The sequence below is a fragment of the Dendrobates tinctorius genome, unplaced genomic scaffold (genome assembly GCF_039654945.1).
Source record: "Dendrobates tinctorius isolate UK_male_01 unplaced genomic scaffold, ASM3965494v1 ptg000116l, whole genome shotgun sequence".
NCBI lineage: Eukaryota > Metazoa > Chordata > Amphibia > Anura > Dendrobatidae > Dendrobates > Dendrobates tinctorius.
Window position 1 is genome coordinate 20,538,379 of NW_027361784.1, and position 21,232 is coordinate 20,559,610.

Consider the following 21,232-nt stretch of genomic DNA (forward strand, 5'->3'; position numbering starts at 1 on the left):
TCTTATAGGAGCTAAGTACCCTATATGAATAAACTGTTTAAGTTCAGTTTTGGGGTTGATAGACTCCATCAAAAGTCATTCCAAACTGCTGCTTTATTTGAAGTTTGGTCAATTTTTTTTGTTAGAAGTTTAATCTAATAGTGAATGACCCATTTTTTTAAAGGTAACCAGGTCTGTAATTCCTTGGAGAACTATCAGCAACTGTTCAGCTTCCCTATAGCACCTCCGCAGGAGAAATTAAGTATTACAGTTTGTATAGAAATTTATGATTTGTCCATGTAATGCACCGATGTGCCGGGTCCTCCACATTGAGAGATGCTCTTTGTAGTCACTCTCCACTTTTGGCTAATGAATGAGGGTCCTGCATAGGGACCCTCACTGTTTATTCATAATTCTCTATCGCTGTATTTGAAAAAGAATGACCTAATCCAGACAAAAGCATACAATATACAAAAAAGAAGAATGTAATAGGAACATCATAAATACATGGAGGTAAAACTGTCTGCACCATCTCCTTTTCATACACTGTATCTCTCACAAGAAGGTCGCATTTCTGCGGGAGAATTATTTATAACCGTTGTTGTGACATCCCATAAACCGTACTGATGTGATTCTTCCTCTAGTTCTTGTTTTTTAAGAATTTTTCCTTTTTTTTTTTTTCCTAATAAAAAACATATTTTATTTCAAAATAACATTTTAGATTTTCGGAGGAAATGTAGAATAAGAAAAATGATTTGTAATATTTCTGACGCTGGGAATGGAGGGAAGAATGTTTCACTTGATTGTGCAGCTCCATATAAGAGAATGTCATCTCCACAGAGGTAAGAAAGCGCAAGGACAACTTTTGTGATTAAAAATGCAATTTGGATTTATTGCTGTAGTATAGCTAAAAAAAATAACTCTATTGTTACTCATGTCCTCAATTGTCATCTGAACCAAGGGAAGGGAAGAGGTGCCCTGGCTGGTAATGAAGCCACAGCGTCCATTGTGTTGATGTAGTACACTATCCTGTACCCTTACATTAGGCTTTGATTGATGGATGTCATTAACCCGAGACCCAGATAATAATTCCATTAACATGGGATAAAGAATTTCCTCTACCTGTCATTTTCCCTGGTCTGGTCCCTAATGATTTCCTCCCTCCACAATTTCCGCTAGTCTGGGCCAAAATAAATTCCTCTATCCACCATTGCCCCTAGACTGCGCTACAATAATTTGCTCTACTCGCAATTTCCCCTAGTCTGGTACGTAATGAATTCCTCCATCTACCATTGCCCCTAGTCTGGGCCAGAATAATATCCACTATTCACAATTTTCCCTAGTCTGGTCGATAACTATTTCCTATATCCACCATTACCCCAGGACTGTGCCATAATGATTTACTCTGTCCACCATTGCCCCGAGTTTGGGTCATAATGATTTCCTCTATACACAATTTCCCCTAGTCTGGACCATAATGATTTCCTCTACCAACAATTGCCCCATACCAGTCCACCACAACCTCCCGACCCCACAGCTTCAGCCATAATAAATAATTCACTATTCTCTCAGTAAGGCCGGGGTCACACTTGCAACTGCAATGTGAGAAACTCGCACGACTCTCTCGCATCAATACACGGCACTGCCGTCGACACTCGCGAATGGAGTGTGCGGCGGCATATATTTCTATGCAGCTGAACGCATCGGTCCCGAGTGCCGGCGGCAGTGCCGGGTACTGATGCGAGTTTCTCGCATTGCAGTTGCAAGTGTGACCCTGACCTATCCCTCTACATCAGGATTGGGGAACTTCCGGCCATTTCAGCAGCCCCCGATCAGATTCCCGGGGACCACAGTGCTCGGGTGGGAAGCTGCGTTTTGCCGGCAACTGGCCCTTTAAAACCCTCTTGCACTGCAAGCACAAACATGCAGCGCTCACTACTGAACACTGCGCATGCATGCATTAAATGATTATGTTCTGACGCTAGCCAGTGCGAGCATCAGAATATACTGTACCTTGTGGGCAGAGCTAGTGCACGATGCAGTCCCGTCCTACAGATTGAGACAAAAGCAGCAGTCTCATGTCTCCTGTCATAAATGCTTCAACCCCAGCCCCATGTCTCATGTCATACATGCTCCAACTCCAGCCCCATGTCTCCTGTCATACATGCTCCAAACCCAGCCCCATGTCTCCTGTCATACATGCTACAACCCCAGCCTCATGTCTCCTGTCATACATGCTACAACCCCTGCCCTATGTCTCCTGTGATGTGCCTCTGCTCTAGGCCTGTTGTGAACACCTTTGACCTGGCTTCTGAGTTTGGGCTCCCTCTGGTGGTTGCTGCTGGTAATGGAGCTGGTCTGGCTGACAGAAGTCAATCACCTGAGGATGGAGGTCAGGTGTTACAGACTGGAGAGATTTAAGTGAGCAACCTTCCCTCAGTTGTTGTTTGTGATTTGGCTTGCTTCCTGAGCATTTTGGAAGTCTGCTTCTCTCCTGCTCCGTCATGGATCTTTCAGATAAGTTATTTGTCTTCATGAATCTTTTTTGCATTTTGATTCATTTTTGCTCTGCTGGTGTGAGTTCAGCCTGGTTCCCTGCTGGGACCTGTGCTGGACTCTGTTTCATATGACACAGCTCATGTCAGTCTTTTCAGTATTTCTAATCCCCTGTTATATCAGTATCTTTGTTTTGCGTCCAGTTCACACCAGAGTTCTGCTTTAGTGGGGGAGAGGTCGTGTGGCCTCAGTAATTTTGCATATCAGACGTGTTGGATTTTTCTTAGGGTTTTTGCGCGATTGAAGACAGTATCCATTCCTGTCCTGTTCTATCTAGACAGTTTGGGCCCCATCATTTGCTTACTCTATTTTCTGCCTGTGTTTTGTGCCTCATCTTGTCTCACCGGCAATATATGTTCAGGGGCTATCTATTCCTTCGGGGTTCTACTCTGGGGCAGTGTAACATTCTCATTTCTCTCTTTAGGCTTAGTTAATTCTTTGGCTGTTCCGAGGCGTCTAGGGCATCGTAGGTATGTCCCACAGCTAATTCTAGTTGTGTCATCAGTTTAGGGGTCTGCAATCCGCTAAGCTACCAACCTCTCTGGTTATCTGGTTACCTAGCCTATTCACCTGCTATCCTCCTCGGTTACCTAATCATAACACAGGCCAATGTTTCCTGTGATGTTTTTGAGCCATAGCCCCGTGTCTGCTGTCATACATGCTCCAACTCCAGCCACATGACTCTTGTGATGTTCTTTAGCTCCAGACCAATATTTCCTGTGATGTGCTCAAGCCATAGCCCAATGTCTTCTGTCAAACATGCTCCAGCCCCATGTCTCCTATGATATGCTCCACCCTCCTGTGATGTGCTCCAGCCCAATGTCTCCTGTGATGTGCTCCAGCCCAATGTCTCCTGTGATGTGCTCCAGCCCAATGTCTCCTGTGATGTGCTCCAGCCCATTGTCAAAAGGATGTCCTCCAGCACCTATGTCATCATTGATGTGCCCCAGCTCCAGCTTCATGTGTCCAGTGATGTGCTCCAGCCTCATGTGTCCTGTGATGTGCTCCAGCATCCAGTCCCAAGGTTTCCTGTGATGGGCTCCTGTTATGATGAGTCACCGAAGGAGGAAAAAACAAAATACTAGCTAAGTCCAGAAAAACCAGAGAGGTTGGCAGCTATCGGATTGCAGACACCTGAACCTATCCACATCAACTAGCAGTAGCCGTGGGGGGTTCCTACGGTGCCCTAGACCCATCGATCACAGCCAGAGAACTACATAGCCTAAAGACAGAAAGGGGAAAAACTAAACTGCCCCAGAGCAGACCCCAAAGCAATAGGCAGCCCCCCAACATATAATGACGGTGAAGCAAGATGAAAACACTAACACAGATAGAAAGATAGGTTGAGCAAATGATGGGGCCCAAGCTAACTAAAATAGGACAGGATAGGAAAGCTGCTGTCTGCCATCAGCAAAAACCCTATCCAAAATGTGCGAACCGACTGATAGGAAAAACAGGCCCTGAAGTCGCTAGGCTTCAAAAGACTAAATCAGCACTCAGGTATATTCTGAAGACAGAGCAAAAGTTCAACAGATCAGAGACAAAAATGGAATTCAGCTCACCCCCGGCCGGGGATGGCAGAACTCCCAAAAAACAAGGCAAAACAAAAACAAAACTGAAGTGTACAAAGCAGAGCAGAAAAACTTAGCTTTGAGACGCAGGAATCAGACTGGTCTCCAAGAATCCAGCAGGATCACCAGCAAGGCAGAAGGGCGTCGGCTGCCTTATATCCAGTCCTCAATTCCAGCCACCCAGTCATCATCTAGATGCCCAGGTGTTTGGTAATCAGCCTCACTACCTTCCTTCACCAGAGGAGGGAGTTCATCAGACCTCAACGGTGAAGGGAAAAATGAACTCACAACAGGCTCCAGCGCAAGCCCCAATGTGTCATGTGATGTGCTCAAGCCTCAAGCCTCCTGTAATGTACTCCAGCCCCAGCCCCATGTCTCCAGTAATGTGCTCCAGAGTCCAGACCCAGACCCATGTCTCCTGTGAAGTACTCCAGCCCCATTATCTCCTTTGACGTATATGTCCCAGCCATAATGTCTCCTTTGAAGTGTATGCTCCATCCCCGTCTCCAATGTTTCCTTTGAAGTATATGCTTGAGCCCCTGCTTCTCCTTTGATGTATATACCCCATCTCCAGAGTCTCCTATTTGTTGTATATACAGCAGTCCCATCATTTCCTATATCATGTTTCAGCCCCAGCATCTCCTTTGTGATGTATACCGTAGTCTAGGTGGCTCCTATGTGATGTATAGTGTAGACCTCCCACTGCTTGAGTTGTATAAATGTAACATGAGCAATGATCAATTTCCCACTGTGAGGAGACCTGTTCTTAACAACTTAATACTGCAAGTTCTTTACAACACTTGTCTTCACAAAATTGACTGCGCTCCAGACCGATGCAAATCTGGAAAAGCAGTTGTGAGAAGCAACATGACCACCTAACATCAAACCCCACACAAAAAAGAGAAGCAGATCCAGCCATCACATTAGGGGTGAGTTAATTGTTTGACCAAATATAGCAAGGTAATTTTCAAGTTGATAATTTTGTACTGCCCCCGATTATGGTAGAAATATTCAGATGGCCCTTGGCAGAAAAAAAAGGTTCCTTGCCCCCACTCTACATCATAGCAGCTAACAGTTCAGAATTTGCCAGGGCCTGCCAAGATTTTTCAGATATATTGTTTGCAAAATCAATGTTTTATTGGCCACAAACTAGCAGGGTTTATGAACATACCACTCAAAAGTGGTGTTTGCAGGTAGAATTTGGGTGAGGTACCTAAACGTCCCTATAGTACCAACTATTATGCTGCGAAGTACAGTATGTCTTTATTAATATCAGACGCCAGACAAAACAAAATATCAGACCCCTTATAATATTAATATCAGATCCCTAAACTGATTCAGAAAAACAAAATTAGACCCCAGATCTGACTACATACTTCCTCGGGGCCACTGTACTCGGTCCTCCTATGAAGTCTCCTATACACAGCACACACAGAGGGATTCCAGCTCTTTCTTCCTTAATTAGCATACACAAGCAACAGCAAGGAGGAAATTATACAACAGTACTGAGCATTGTGGATGTTACTCCAGCTCTGAGGTGAGGTTAATGACTTGTTAGAAAGCTCAGCAGAATTTCTCTGTGCGGAAGTTCCCTCTGCCTATTTCCTCACTCTGCTCCTCTTCATAAAATATAATAGGCTGTGTAACCTGAAACCTCACTATGCTGACAGTCCGTCTTGTCTAGAGCATCATGTAGATGAGCTGTTTTTCACAGTGGATGGCAAGAAGTTCAGGAGACAAAGGGAAGGACAGAAGTGGCTCGTAAGTGGAGAAAGAAAAAATATCTGATAATTACAAAGTTTCTTATAATTTAGGCAAAGTATGTTGAAAGAACAGTTTTCATTTAAGAAAATGTAGGAGTTCCCTATAAAACCACCGATTACACAATGCAATGTGCAAAAGGATAAAGTCAGCTCTGCTACATCCATAGCTGATAATATTCAAATTGATAGAATTGTGACATTCTCTAAGTAGAGGGTTTGGTTTGATACCAGATCTGCAGCTGTAGTAAAGGCACATTTGTGGGAACATTAGCTCATAGTTCGGCCTAAACAAACCAGAATGAAGCCATGTGCATCTATTCATCACTGCGAGCCCTCCGGTTCAAGTATGCACTCTCTATTAATCAATCCATGTGTATCAATTCAGCACTTTCATTAGGCAGAATAATCAGACAGACCTTGTCAAGCTCTCGGGGCTTGGTGAGAAAAGTCACCCTGCACAGGCGCTCTGATTAACTTTACTTTCATCACATTCATGTTGATAAAAGTCTGTGGCTTTAACCCTGTCCTACCATAAAAATACTCTGAGTGAAGAGTTAAGAAATGTACGTGGCCTTGTCATATTCATCAAAGAATGATATCTGCACAGATGCTCTAATAATTGGGACTGAGCTGGTGTCGGATTAAAAGATGTATGGACTATTAATATTTCTTAAAATATTTTAAAGGGGCTCTCTCCTTTGAACAATCTACACAACTTACATAGTAACATAGTTCTGAAGGCTGAAGGAAGACCTTATGTCCATCTAGTTCAGCCTATTTTTAGTGCAGCTGTTCTGCATTGTTGATCCTGGGGAAGGCAAAAAACCCACAGAGTAGAAGCCAATTTTCTCCATAGGGAAAAAAATTTCCTTCCCCTAAGCTGGGTACGTACTGCTAGAACCCCTGGCAATCAGATGTAACCACATGGTGCCAAATTCGTGGTGCGACACGCCAGAATTGCTACTCCAGTCGAGGACTGGAGTAGTATTTCTGGCATTCAAAACACTGGCATATTTCATTAATTTTACTGGCTGGCATGGCCATGCCCTGTCCTGCCCAGGCTCCTTCCCTGCTACTCCAATTTCAGAAGGGGTTATGATTCAAACCGGCATAAAAATGCCAGAAGTCACAACATTTTTGTGACTTTTCAAAGCTTATGTGCCACTTTTCAGGAAAAAAAGACTTTGATGAATCAGCTTTGAGTTTACTTTGCATACAGTGCCAGCATAGGGGAAGTTAGGCATCATACAGTGTTCAATTAAAGCTGTGTGTGTTGATGTAGCTGTGCTGTGTGTTGATGTAGCTGAGCTGTGTGTTGATGTAGCTGAGCTGTGTATGCTGATGTAGTAGAGTTTTGTGTGTAACAGAGCTGTGAGTGTATGTTGTAGAGCTGTGTGTGCGTGCATGCACATGTAGTAGAGCATTGTATATATGTTGCAGAGCTGTGTGTTTGTAAAAACAGCAGAGATGGGTGTGCATGCATAAGTGTTGTGCATATGTGTGCGTTGCCAAGTGTGCATAATGTGCTGTAAAGCTATTTGTATATAATATATACGGTGCAGAGAAATACTAACAATAGATCTATTACCTCACTATTCTACACTGGTGCATTAAAATTACTGATGTTGCCCCCTCTACTTCTTTACACAAACAAAAGTTGTAACTAAAAAAGAAAAAAAAACAAAACACAAAATTGAGCTTGGTTTGAGTTGGTACACATGCAGCACATAAACGCATGTTCACATTGGCCATAAAGCATACAAGACCTAAAAAAAGCAAAGTGAGAAAAACCCTGCTGTAATTAAATAAAAAAAGCATAAGTGCATCTAAGCAATACAGAGTTCTTAGTAATACTGTATTTGATCAAACATAGCATAAAAGCCGTCCCACCATCGACAAGGTGACTCTGATTGGGGCGGTCCTACGCGGTCTAATATTAAAAACCTTATCATGTATCAAAGTTGACGTCAGTGTGTGAATAAGGGCAGAAAAAAGGACGGGTCGTCATTTTCCCATGGTGCTGAGGTCACAGGAGTTCATGCCGTCAGCGAGCACAGACTCAGTGACATCACCGCTAGTCACTGAGCCTGCGCGCGCTGCTTCCCATTAATTCCCCAGTAGTTTACAGCCTGAGCGGTCGCATTAGCACCACTCCGCCTGTAAACTGATTAACCTCCAGAGAAGGATTCACACCGTGCGACTTGACCGAGCGCTGGACAGGTATGCTATATTGTGGGTTTGGTTTTTTTTTATTTTTTTTTTGCAGGTGATCAGTGGCTTCAAGATGGAATTAGCAGTCTAATAAAGATGAGAAAAATATGTGTTGTATTATTTCATTAAAAGACTTTATTCTTTAATGTGTGTATGTTTAATTAACTCTTTACTTACTATAAAATTAGTAATAGATAGGTGTCTTATTGACACCTCTCCATTACTAAGCCGGGCTTAATGTCACCTTACAATAGCAAGGTGACATTAAGCCCTTATTACCCCACTTGTCACTGCTACAGGGCAAGTGGGAAGAACCGGACAAAGCTCCAGAATGGGCGCATTTAATAGATGCGCCTTTTCTGGGCAGCTGGGGGGGCATAGACTGGGGGGGGGGCATATTAGTGGCCCCTTACCAGCCTGAGAATAGCAGCCTGCACTTGTATAGTTGGTCAAAAAAATAAGGGTGACCCCACGTCGGTTTGTTTTCACTAATTTTTCCCTGCTCAAGCTGTTGCCAGCAGAGCAGAGAAGAATGACAGCCAAGTTCAGCACCACATGCAGGGGAACAGCGCTTACTGTAGCGCTACTTCCCCCTGCGGCCGTCCGTGTGGTACTGATGCGGCACGTGGGCTGCACACGTGTGCCCCATGTGTGCCACACGGATGTGCCACGTGTACACACGGACACGGATATCTCTGGTGCCGTTTTTTTCCGGTACCAGAAATATTTGGACGTGTGACAGAGGCCAAATAGTGATGAGCCAACGTGCTGGGATAAGGTATTATCTGAGCATGTTCGGGTGCTAACAGAGTGTCTTTGGCGTGCTCGAAAAATATGTCTCGGCGACTGCATGTCTCGCGGCTGTTCAATAACTGCAGCACCTGCAGGGATTGTTTGTTAGGCAATCCTTGCTTGAGCTGCAGCTGTCGAACAGCCCATCTCTAGCCTCTGGTTGTTGATCCCATGATTGTCAGAGATTTTGATCATTGTATGGAATTGCATTACAAACTACAGGAGCTGTAATGTGGTGGATTGCTCTGCGGACCCGGGGAGCACGGATGAGGACTTTGTAAAGCTTTTACGTCCTAACTTCTCGGGAAGTTTGCTTGTTATAAATGACAGTTATTCGTGTTTGATACTTCGTAGTCCTTGAAGGATAATCAATATATGATTTCTAGTTCCTGACGCATTTTCTCTGTGAAAACCTACATAATTTTTGTGCCGGTAAACTTTATAATTGACTTGACATACATATTGATCTGAATTACAGCGCTACTATCTGATATTACCGGGGATGTGCGATGCGGAGACCTTACACTCCTGATCTGTTTGCTGTGCAATATCAAATTAAAGGGAAAGTGTTCTCTGAAAATGACCCATAAAGGTTGTATTAAAAATGTAGTTTTTAACTCTTTCACCCACGCGCCCATTTTAGTTTTTTAATCTCCGTTTTGTCCGTTTTGAGCCATAACTCTTTATTTTCCTGTCGACATAGACACATGAGGGCTTGATTTTTGCAAGACGAGTTGTACTTTTGAATGACACCATTCATTTTACCACATAGTGTGCTCGAAAACGGGAAAAAGAGTACGGTGAAATTGTGAAAAAAAAACACAATTCTGACATTTGGTTTTTGGGAATTGTTTTACGGTGTACATTTTGCAGTAAAAATGACCCTGAAATACAATTCTCCTCATCGATGCGATTACGGCGATACCAAACATGTCCAGTTTTTTAATTATTCTAGTGATGAAAAAAAAAAATCTGAAGTTTGCAAAAAAATTTGTTACCAATTTCTGAGATTTTAAGATTTTTTACTTTTGTCCCATGGAGCTCTGTGATGGCTTATTTTTTGTGGGCCGAGATGATATTTTTGTTAGCACCACTTTTGGACTTTTCTGAAAGTGACGATACCAAATATGTGTTTTTTTTTATTCTTTTAATATTTTTCTTGTCAGTGAGGGGTGTAATTTGATCTTTTTCATTTTTTTCAAAACTTTTATTTTTACTTTTTACTGATTTTGTTAGCGCTTGAAGATGCGATTGTCCGATTGCTTGTGCTATATGCAGAGATGCCTCAGCATCGCTGCATATAGCAGAAATCACAGTCTCCTCTGAAGCCCGGCCACAGGCAGAGTTTCAAACAACTCCGTAATGCCAGTCACTGGGATCATCCCCTGACCCCCGACTGTCATGAAAACCCATCAGTGACCAGCGATCACATCACCGGAGCGCCGATGGGCAGAAGTTTAACAGCGGCATTTAACAGGTTAACAATCGCGGGCTGGTATGGGGTGGACTTGCTGCGTAAGCCCGCTATATAACACCCACGTCCGACATGTGTCATACATATGCAGCGCATTTCGTGAAGGGGTTAATATATATAATATAATATAGTATCTTAATATCAATGTGTTAAAAAAAATCTTGCAATTTTCACACTGGCCACTAGGCAAAATATTCAACTACTACTTCTTATTGGGCGCATGAAAATTTGCAACAATAGACTAACTCAGACCCAAGGGTGCCAAGGGTGTAACAATAGTAGGTGCAGGGCAGGTGCAGGCGAAACGTGCGTCGGGGCAAGGGGGCACCACCGGACCACCCACACTCTCTGCCATTACTTTGTGCATGCTGTCACTGTTCCATTGTTCAGGTAATGTTTTTACTTCAGGTGTAATTCTGTATTTGGTTATACTTACCTTTTCTTAATCTAACTCCACATGTGGGTAATGCTATTTAAAGATGCCATTGGCACACTGATATTTTCTTGGACCTTGCAAAATTTATTTGCTCCTCCACAAAAGCAATGTCTTGTTGTCATTACAGTATTTGCACTATTAACCATTTAATAATTCTTGCTTGACTTGGAAATCCCTATATGCACTGGCATTTTATCTTCTTTGGGTAGGTGATCTCCTTGGTCCCCCTCTTTTGTGGTATTTCTGTGTTATGTTTTGCTTCCTTTATTTTAAATATGTATCAATAAATTTCAAATGTTAAGTTATATTTTGGTTCTCTTCACTTAGCCTGCTGCTTAATTTCAGCTTGGCTTCTTGTGGAGTTCTTGGAGCATGTAGGCTCTCAGCTGTGCACTGTTAGCCACTCCCATCTCCTATATAATCTGGGCCCTGGCTAGCACTCATTGTCAGAGCATTCTTATGCTGCATGGCTGGAGGTTGCTGTTGGTTATTATTGGAGAAAGGTGTAAGGTGGATTTATCTGTGACTGTTGCTAGGTTTTGGGTGTGTGATAATTCCCCTTCTCCTACTTTGGTTTAACCCCATCCTCCACTCCCCAGTGCATTACTCTGTTACATGCGTGAGTATATTTGTATGTTTGGTATTTTTCTTTACCCCTGTTTGTATTACTTTTTTAGTCTGGCGTTCTATGGAACACTACTATTCCCCTCTTCCCTGGGTGGGGGAAGGGTACAGACTGAGGGCAGATTCAGGAGCTAAGGCAAGGTACGTGGCCCCAGCATCCTCACCATCAGAAGTAATCCGGGGAGCAGGGCGAGCTAGGGCATCCCCTAGTGTTAGGGACAGGTAAGAAGCCCCTGGTCCTGGGACACCCGAGTCGTGACAGTTATCTACTATATAAAGAGGTGTTATCAGTTATTGTACAGGAGGAGGAGATGAGCTGTGACATCACCTATTGTGAATGGTGAATGATGTTTTATCTACTGTATATAGAGGTGTTATCAATCATTGTACAGGAGGAGGTGAGCTGTGGCACCACCTATTGTTAATAGAGGATCCTGTGTTATCTACATATTGACTTTATATTGATGTGTTTTCTGTCATTGTATAGGAGGGGGGAGAGGTGAGCTGTGACATTACCTACTGTGAATTGTGAATCCTGTGTTATCAACTCTATATAGAGGTGTTATCAGTCATTATACAGGAGGAGGAGGTGAGCCATGACATCATCTATTGTGCATGGTGGATCCTGTGCTATCTATTGTATATAGAGGTGTTATCAGTCATTGAGCAGGAGGAGGGGGAGGTGAGCTGTGTCATCACCTATGGTAAATGATGGCTCCTGTATTATATACTGTATATAGAGGTGTTATCTCTCATTGTAATCCTGTTTGTGACGATTATGAGTCAGCTAAAAAGTCTTCTGTGAAGAATAGAAAGTATGAATCTAAACCTAAAAACATCAAAAATGAAAAAAAATTTTTTTTACATAAAATCTTGATTTACTTAATAGGTAATTTTCTAATTACACATTCCCCTTTAAAGAACTCCCCTATTTCGTATGCCATGTTAACATAGAGGCAGGAATCCTTCACTGTGGCTCCCCCTATTACTATTAGTTTAAAATAAAAGGAGAGAGGGTGAACACAGAGCAGATCTGGAGCTATCAGAGATGGTACATGCATTGATGGTGGGCTGACTCTCAGCTGGTGAAGGGGCTGTAGTGAGCTCTGAGTGAAACATTTTACCCGGCAAACATGTTTTATGTACTCTGCATTACACAACAAATACTTTTTTACTTTTTGACTCTTTGACCCTGCAAAGCTTTTTTCCAATATCTAATCTGTATCTTCTCACATTCTTCTCCCTTCTTCCTTTGCAAGCTTTAATTCATGGTATATATTAATTTTATGGGGGCCTTAATGTGTATGTGTATGAATGTGTGCGGGGACCTTAAAGTCAGTTGATTAATTGTTTAATATGTTAAATTAGATCTAAGCACAAACTTCCCTGTAAATTTACCTATAGGGCCATATTTAGATCTGGACAAATGGATGGTATTCATGCAAAGTAGAACTTGTACAGAATTTGTCGGCTGGGTTCACACGTTGCGGAACTCTCGCGGAAATTACCGCGAGAATTCCGGAATTCCATTCCGCGGGAAAATCGCATTTTAAATTCCCGCGATTTTCCCGTGGAAAAAGTAGCATTTTGCAAGCATATTTAGCTTGCAGAATTGCTAGCGTTTTCCAAGCGATCTGGAGCATCGCTTGGAAAACTGATTGACAGGTTGGTCACACTCGTCAAACATAGTGTTTGACGAGTGTGACCAACTTTTTACTATTGAGGCTGCCTATGCGTCATCAATAGTAAAAGACAGAATGTAAAAAATAATAATAAAAAAAAAATATTGTTGTTCTCACCTTCCGACGTCCCGCGCAGCCTTCCCGCCTCTCTCCACGCTCCCGGTCCCAGTAATCCTTTGCGACAATTACCACAATTACGTCCGTTCTCGCGTGATCGTGACGTCTCACGGTCATTCGCGATGACGTCGTGCGAATGACAGCGAGACTTCGCGATCCCGCGAGAACGGACGTCATCGCTTGCAAAGGCTTACTGGGACCAGGAGCGTGGAGAGAGGCGGGAAGGCTGCACGGGACATCGGAAGGTGAGAATAACAATATTTTTTATTTTAAATTCTATTTTTTACAGGGATATGGTGCCCAGAGCCCGGAGGACAGTCTCCTCTCTTCCGGACCGTGGGAACCATCCGCAAATGTTCTGCTTACTTTTCGCATGGTGTGCACAGCCACATGCGGAAAGTAAGAAGAACAATGCATTCCTATGGGTGCGGGATCGCCGCGATTCCGCAAAATTAATGAGCATGCTGCGTTTTTTACCACGAAGCAATTCCGCCGTGGTAAAAACCGCAGCATTAGCACAGCATTGCGGAATCCCATAGGAATGCATGGGATGCTTATTTTTCGCGTTTTCGCGGCAAAAACGAGCGGGAAAATACCGACGCGGAAGCGCAAAAAAAGCAGATTGATTTATATTAACGAAATTCAAACAAGAAACAGGTTCCACACATTACAATGTCCTACAAGATCACATATTTTCAATTACAACGCATCCTCTCCCTCCCCCCTTATAGAAACATCAGCAACAAATACTCAGAAGTACGTCCTCCTTTCAGGATCATAGTCTCTCCACCCACGGTGTCCACAATGCTTTTATCATTTTTTATTTTGGCATAAATACCCTTTTCCATATTTGCAATGAAGTCTGATTGTCTAAAAACTTCTTGTATCGTCGACGGTTCTTCATTTATCCAATGCCTGGCTATTAATTTTCGTGCAATGTGTAACAACCTAGCTATCGCCAATTTGAACTGATTTTGAATCTGAATCTCCTCCACATAACCTAAAATACAGACCACAGGATCCCTCTCAATTCTACAGTCATACACTCCCTCTATAGTGTTAATAACCACTGACCAGTATGAGTCCAGGCTGGAGCACTGCCGCTACAAGGGCATTCAGAAGTCCGTCTCAGTCCCACTTTCTCCCATTCCTAAAACACTCAAATCCCTCAGTACAATGCAGAATATGTTCTGAAAAATAACCCAGACCTCCGCTCACTTGTTCTGTTCTCCTTCTCATAGTTCCATATCCCAGGCCCTCCTTGAACTCCTTCCAGCAGTCAGTACTCCCGATGTTGCTCTCTCATATGGTAGTCAACTTTTTCTCACCCCCTCCAGATCTGAGAACAGACAAGGAGGAGGCGTTGGTCTGCTTCTTTTATCAAAATGTGCTTTTCAGGTCATTCCCCCCCAGTACTCTTTTACTTATATGCCCTTCTGCTGATGTCCTCACTACCAGACATTTCCACACATTTTCCCTGCAAATGGTGATAGTGTATCACCCTCCAGGCCAACCCCACAATTTCCTGCATCACTATGTAGACTGGCGTCTGCACTTTCGCTCCTGTGACATTTCCATTATCATCATGGGGAACTTTAATATTCCTATTGACTACCCACTGTCATGCCGCTCTCACCCGGGGCCGGGACTCTGCGCCTGATGTCACCACTTCCGGCATCACGGCTGCTGTGGGGATCCCATTGGGTGTGCACGCGCACCTCTCACAGTTGATCCTATGGCTGCACTGTGTTGTTGGGCGCGCATGCGCTCTCCTCACTGTCCTGACTGCAGCCACGCCATCTCTATGGTCCTGGAGGACCTGACCCGGAAGTTCCAGCGCTCATGCCCTATATCAGGCTACCTCTTCCTATGGGAGGTGCCTGATTATTGTTGTGCTTCCTTGCAAGGCCTGCTTGGTCACGGCTTGGCCGCGCTCTGCATTCAGGTCCCTTGCCCTGTGCTCTGTCGTGATCCTTAGCACACGTTCTGCTCTTGCCCTGTGCTCTGTCGTGCTTCTTAGCACACCCTCTGCCTTGCCTTGCACCCAGGCATGCTGTCCTGCACGCGCTCTGCTTTGCTCCATACCTGGGAGTGCTTGTCACTGCATGCCATACACGCTCCCGTACCCAGTGTGCTCCTGTGTACGTGCCTTGCACTACCCAGTACCCAGCGTGCCCCCGTATACACACCCTGTACTGTCCTGAACCCTCCGTACTTCCGTGCACACGCCCTGTACTATCCTATACCCTACGTGCCCCTGTGTCCATACATTGCACTCTCTTGTATTCTGCGCATTCCCTGTTGCACCTTGCTGGGCACACTCACTTGTGTCTCCTGTGAGCCGGCCACCTGGTTCCAGCAGTCATGGTTCTTTACCCCCCTGGGTCTGTCCCTGACACTCCCTGTATAGGGGGTGGTCCTCACGAGGTCAGCTCGCCCTGGGTGGGTTGGTATTACGACCCAGAGGGTCCACTCCAGGAGTTGTCACACCCACTCTCCCCATCTGCCACTCATTTTCTATCTCTAACCTCCTCTCTCAGCCTTTCATAGCTAACTTTCCTACACATGAATACGGGAATACACTGGATCTGGTCTTCTTCTGACTTTGCTAAGTGTGTAGTTTTACTAACTCTCCTCTCTGACTCGCTTTCCACTACCTTCTTTCCTTCCCTGTCAATAGTTGTAACCTGAATCAGGTCATCCCTCTCTACTACACATACAGGAATCAATGTGCCAACAATACCCAGTAACTTATTAAGAATTTGCCATCACCATTAGTCTCAACTAGAGATGAGCAGATCGATTTGCACACATGACGTTGTGCTGTTCCTGACAAATCAAATACCAGGAGGTAAGAGATCTGCAGGACTCCTGTCTGACCTGGACACTGGACCCAAGTCCAGCAAATCAGTCCGTTCATCTCTATCTCCAATCTCTTCCGTCTCAAGTCCTGACGTAGCTTCAATACATCGGAAGACACTGCAAAGTGCTCTTGATGAAGCCGCACCCCGACACTCACAGCAAACACATTTTCTGTATGTACTCGAGGTGTGCCGAACATTTGTGGAGAAAATCTCTGTCGGCTGAAGACTTCATTCATTATAAGTTTAAGCTCAAAACGTAGAACTGCCTTCAGCTTGCCAAACAAGCGTCCTCCACCACCACCCTTATCACCTCACAATTAGTGATGAGTGATCACTAAAATGCTCGGGTCAAGCAAATTGGAATATTCGGGTGCTCGACCCGAGCAACGAGCCCAATGTAAGTGTATGGGAAAACCGAGAATTCCAGCTGTTAACCATCTTGTCAGAGTATTACACCCCTTTTACAGGCGCACCAAAAAACATACAAAAACGAAACCAAAATGGCCCATCCCCTCATCTCACTAACATAACTCTCCCTTGTTCTTTCTTCAAAACTTTTCCTCAGAATCTGGTCCCTCCAATCATCTTTTTCCACATCCTCCATGCACTATACTTATACAGCTGCTGACTCATGACCGACTCCTGCAGCGTTATTTGGATACCCTGTATATTATATTGATGGCTGTACTGTACACTACCAGCTCTTGATCTTACCCTGGTGCATTTACCACAATTTACTCATAGATTGTAAGGTTGCGAGCAGGACCCTCACTCCTTCGTGGTATCTCATGAATTATGGGTTACTCGGTACCGTCTGATATTGTTTGTACATGCCCCATCTGCATTGTAAAGTGCTGCGGAATAAGCTGCTGTTATAGAAATAAAGTTATTATTATTATACTTTAGCTTTATAAATAATTGAGTTTACGTCCTACACAAAGTGTAACACAGTCAATCACTTCAACCGTCGCTATCTTCAACACTCTCTCCCTCCCTTAACAAAAATAAGAGCTGCTTCTCGCACAATTTGTTTTCGTCCTCAACATATGTAACGTGGCCGAGAGCGGCCATCATGACTGAGCTGCTGTCCAGGAAAACCATGTCCCAGTCCCAGTGTGCTGTCAGGTGTGGGGTGCACACTGGGTCCACCACCCTCCCTTCACACGGTTCCACATCCATCTTCCCCTGTGCGCCAGAGGACACAATGTGCCCTTTAGCCTTGAGCTCCTGACGTTGCCAGAATGTTAGCACGAGATTCTAGTACAGCCTCCCAATGCCTTGAATGTCAGGTACATGCTGGCCCTATCAGCCCACTGCACTTGAACTTGACCATGTAACTGTACTTCCCTGTCGCAGTCACTACAATTAAGGGCCTGCTTTTCACTCGCAGTCTACCCCTCCCACTGTGGGCTAGCCCCAAACATTAACTGTATCATATATATATTTATATATATATATATATATATATATATATATATATATATACCGTATATCTAATATATAAAGCTGAATGTGTGTGTATGCATTGGCATCTGCTCCGTCGTAGCTACAGCCGCAAAATTTTGCACAGTCACACTTCTGGACCCCGAGAGCGTCATAGGCTATGTTGTGAGGTGAAATTTTAACCCCACGCGTTCCAATTCACCAAACAATTTTGCCCCTATCTACATAATGGGGGAAAAGTGTTGGAGGCAAATTGACAGCTGCCAGATGTGAACAAGGGGGACGTAAAGAATGAGAGCGATGGCGCCAAAGAGTATATACCATACAGTTGCCAAGGTGGGGCCCTGATATGGGATACTCACCACACATGGGGATATGAACACACACACAAAATGCGCCACACACTACCACGTGCTTCAACACATATACCACCCTCAGCACACATTTCACCACACATACACCAACCTCGCCATATAAAAGTCGAAACACAAAAGTCGCCACTCAAAACTCGCCACGCTGTCCCAGAGCTGTTTAAAAGATGAAAAATGAGCTGTGATTGGTCGCTATCAGCAACAGTTTTCTTTGTAGACTGTGGTAACTGAGGCCTATTATTCTTATCATTTCTATGGTGTTATCGTCCTTCTGTAAAGCTGGAAATAACACAATTTATTACAGTGCCAACACAGACCACCCTCTGACACAGACTGCAGGGGGAGCCCAGTATCACACAGGATAGGATTAGATACATGGCTCAGCAGTCAGTATCACACAGGAGAGGATTAGATACACAGCTCAGCAGTCAGTATCGCACAGGATAGGATTAGATACATGGCTCAGCAGTCAGTATCGCACAGGATAGGATTAGATACACAACTCAGCAGTCAGTATCACACAGGAGAGGATTAGATACACGGCTCAGCAGTCAGTATCACACAGGATAGGATTAGATACACAGCTCAGCAGTCAGTATCACACAGGAGAGGATTAGATACACGGCTGAGCAGTTAGTAGCACACATGATAGGATTAGGTACACGGCTCAGCAGTCAGTATCACACAGGATAGGATTAGATACACTGCTCAGCAGTCAGTATCACACAGGAGAGGATTAGATACACGGCTCAGCAGTGAGTATCACACAGGATAGGATTAGATACACGGCTCAGCAGTCAGTATCACACAGGAGAGGATTAGATACACGGCTAAGCAGTCAGTAGCACACATGATAGGATTAGGTACACGGCTCAGCAGTCAGTATCACACAGGATAGGATTAGATACACTGCTCAGCAGTCAGTATCACACAGGAGAGGATTAGATACATGGCTAAGCAGTCAGTATCACACAGGATAGGATTAGATACACAGCTCAGCAGTCAGTATCACACAGAATAGGAATAGATACACAGCTCAGCAGTCAGTATCACACAGGATAGAATTAGATACACAGCTCAGCAGACAGTATCACACAGGATAGGATTAGATACACGGCTCAGCAGTCAGTATCACACAGGATAGAATTAGATACACAGCTCAGCAGACAGTATCACACAGGATAGGATTAGATACACGGCTCAGCAGACAGTATCACACAGGACAGGATTAGATACACGGCTCAGCAGTCAGTATCACACAGGAGAGGATTAGATACACAGCTCAGCAGTCAGTATCACACAGGATAGGATTAGATACACAGCTCAGCACACAGTATCACACAGGACAGGATTAGATACACGGTTCAGCAGTCAGTATCACACAGGAGAGGATTAGATACACAGCTCAGCAGTCAGTATCACACAGGATAGGATTAGATACATGGCTCTGCAGTCAGTATCACACAGGATAGGATTAGATACATGGCTGAGCAGTCAGTAACACAAATGATAGGATTAGGTACACGGCTCAGCAGTCAGTATCACACAGGATAGGGTTAGATACACGTGGTGAACATATATTTCCCTTAAAAACAATTTAATTCCTTATTATAGTAAAAAGCACCTATCCCAGTGTGTAGGATAATAAAAAAACCTATATAACCCACAATATTGACACACAATATTACCTGCAATAACCCTGCAATATGCCTCACTGACTCCTTCCTTGCCGTGGAGGTTGGCACCCTAAGAGACGATTTTTTGGCGCCCCCACTCACCGTGGACAGTCCCTCTCTCCCCTAATATCACCCTATCAATATAGGGGGGAAAATAATATAGCAAAGAAAAGAAATGAAAGGAATAGGTCCTTACACAATATAAGACATTTCATTTAGTAGGTTCTAACCCAGAATTAGCAGGCAACAAAAAAGGCCAAACAACATTAAGGCCCATAATTGCCACAATGATCAAAATCCAGAAAAAATATTAAACACACGGCGGCATATTCACATCCTAGGAACAACAATTTTCCCCCATAGATAAAGGACTTATTCATATATGATAATACCAATGTAAGAGCCCCCAATCATAGGGACATAAGGCCTTTGAAATAGAGCAATACATAATGATGCAAATGATTGAAATTTAGCATATCTTTAGGCCACCTCAAAAATGTGTTACACACATAGCGGCATATTCATAACCTAGGAGCAATAATCTCCCTCATTGATAAGACTTATTCATATATGGTAATGCCAATAGGTAGCCCCTCAATCATAGGGACATAAGGCCTTAAAAATAGAGCAATATACAATGATGCAGATAGTTGGAACTTAGCGTATGCTCAGGCCACCCCGACGCGTTTCCCCGTTTGCACGGTTCATCAGGAGGAATGCATATCGATGCCGGATGCCATGATGATGTAAGGCATGAGATAGATACACTGCTCAGTAGTCAGTATCACACAGGACAGGATTACAGTAGATACACGGCTGAGCAGTCAGTAACACACGATAGGATTAGATACACAGTTCAGCAGAAAGTATCACACAGGATAGGGTTAGATACACAGCTCAGAAACAGGATGTGCCAAAGGAGAGGACATTTTCATTCCAAGAATTCCACTCATTCCATCTGATTTGTTTTTTTATTTTAAACGCCTCCAGTTTCCAGTTAGACTGGCATTTGCAATGTCCATTAACAATGCTTCAGGGACAGTCCTTGAAAGTAGTAGGGATCGATTTGCAATCTCCATGCTTTTCTCATGGTCAACTTAACGTGGTCTGTTCAAGAGTTGGAACTGCCAAAAATCTGTTCATCTTTGCACCGAAAGGAAAAACCAAAAATCTTGAATGAGTTGAAAATAAAATACTATCAATACTTGGGTAATCGTTTAATTAATTTGTGTTGCAAATCTGTAGTGTTGAATATATGATGTGCAATATAATCATTATAATTTGTTATAACTAACCACAGTTCGTTACTATGCCCGGGCAATGCCGGGCTCTTCAGCTAGTATATCTGATATATAAAACTCAAGTGTGTGTATGTATGTATGTATGTATGTATGTGTGTGTGGGTGTGTGTGTGTATGTATGTGTGTATGTTCGGGATTGGCATCCACACCGTCGCAGCTACAGCCACAAAATTTGGCACAGTCACATGTCTGGACCCCAAGAGTGTCCTAGGCTATGTTGTGAGGCGAAATTTTAACCCCGTGCGTTCCAATTCACCAAACAATTTTGCCCTTATCTACATAATGGGGAAAAAGTGTGTGTATCAAGCCCCGCCCCTCATTATGATGTCATAATGGTTGACTATGGGATGGAGGATGTGTGATGGGTATATG

General features: G+C 43.8%; 1 protein-coding gene and 1 long non-coding RNA gene across 2 annotated transcripts in view; one reads left to right on the top strand and one right to left on the bottom strand.

The window, feature by feature from the left end:
• SAMD12 (sterile alpha motif domain containing 12) overlaps positions 1 to 21,232 on the bottom strand; it is a 701,452-nt gene that overhangs the window by 110,951 nt on the left and 569,269 nt on the right. The window lies entirely within an intron of this gene.
• LOC141101260 (uncharacterized) overlaps positions 1 to 21,232 on the top strand; it is a 35,382-nt gene that overhangs the window by 12,621 nt on the left and 1,529 nt on the right. The window contains exon 2 of the long non-coding RNA XR_012234921.1: positions 701 to 821. This is a non-coding gene — a long non-coding RNA (uncharacterized lncRNA). The remainder of the gene's footprint in view (positions 1 to 700; positions 822 to 21,232) is intronic.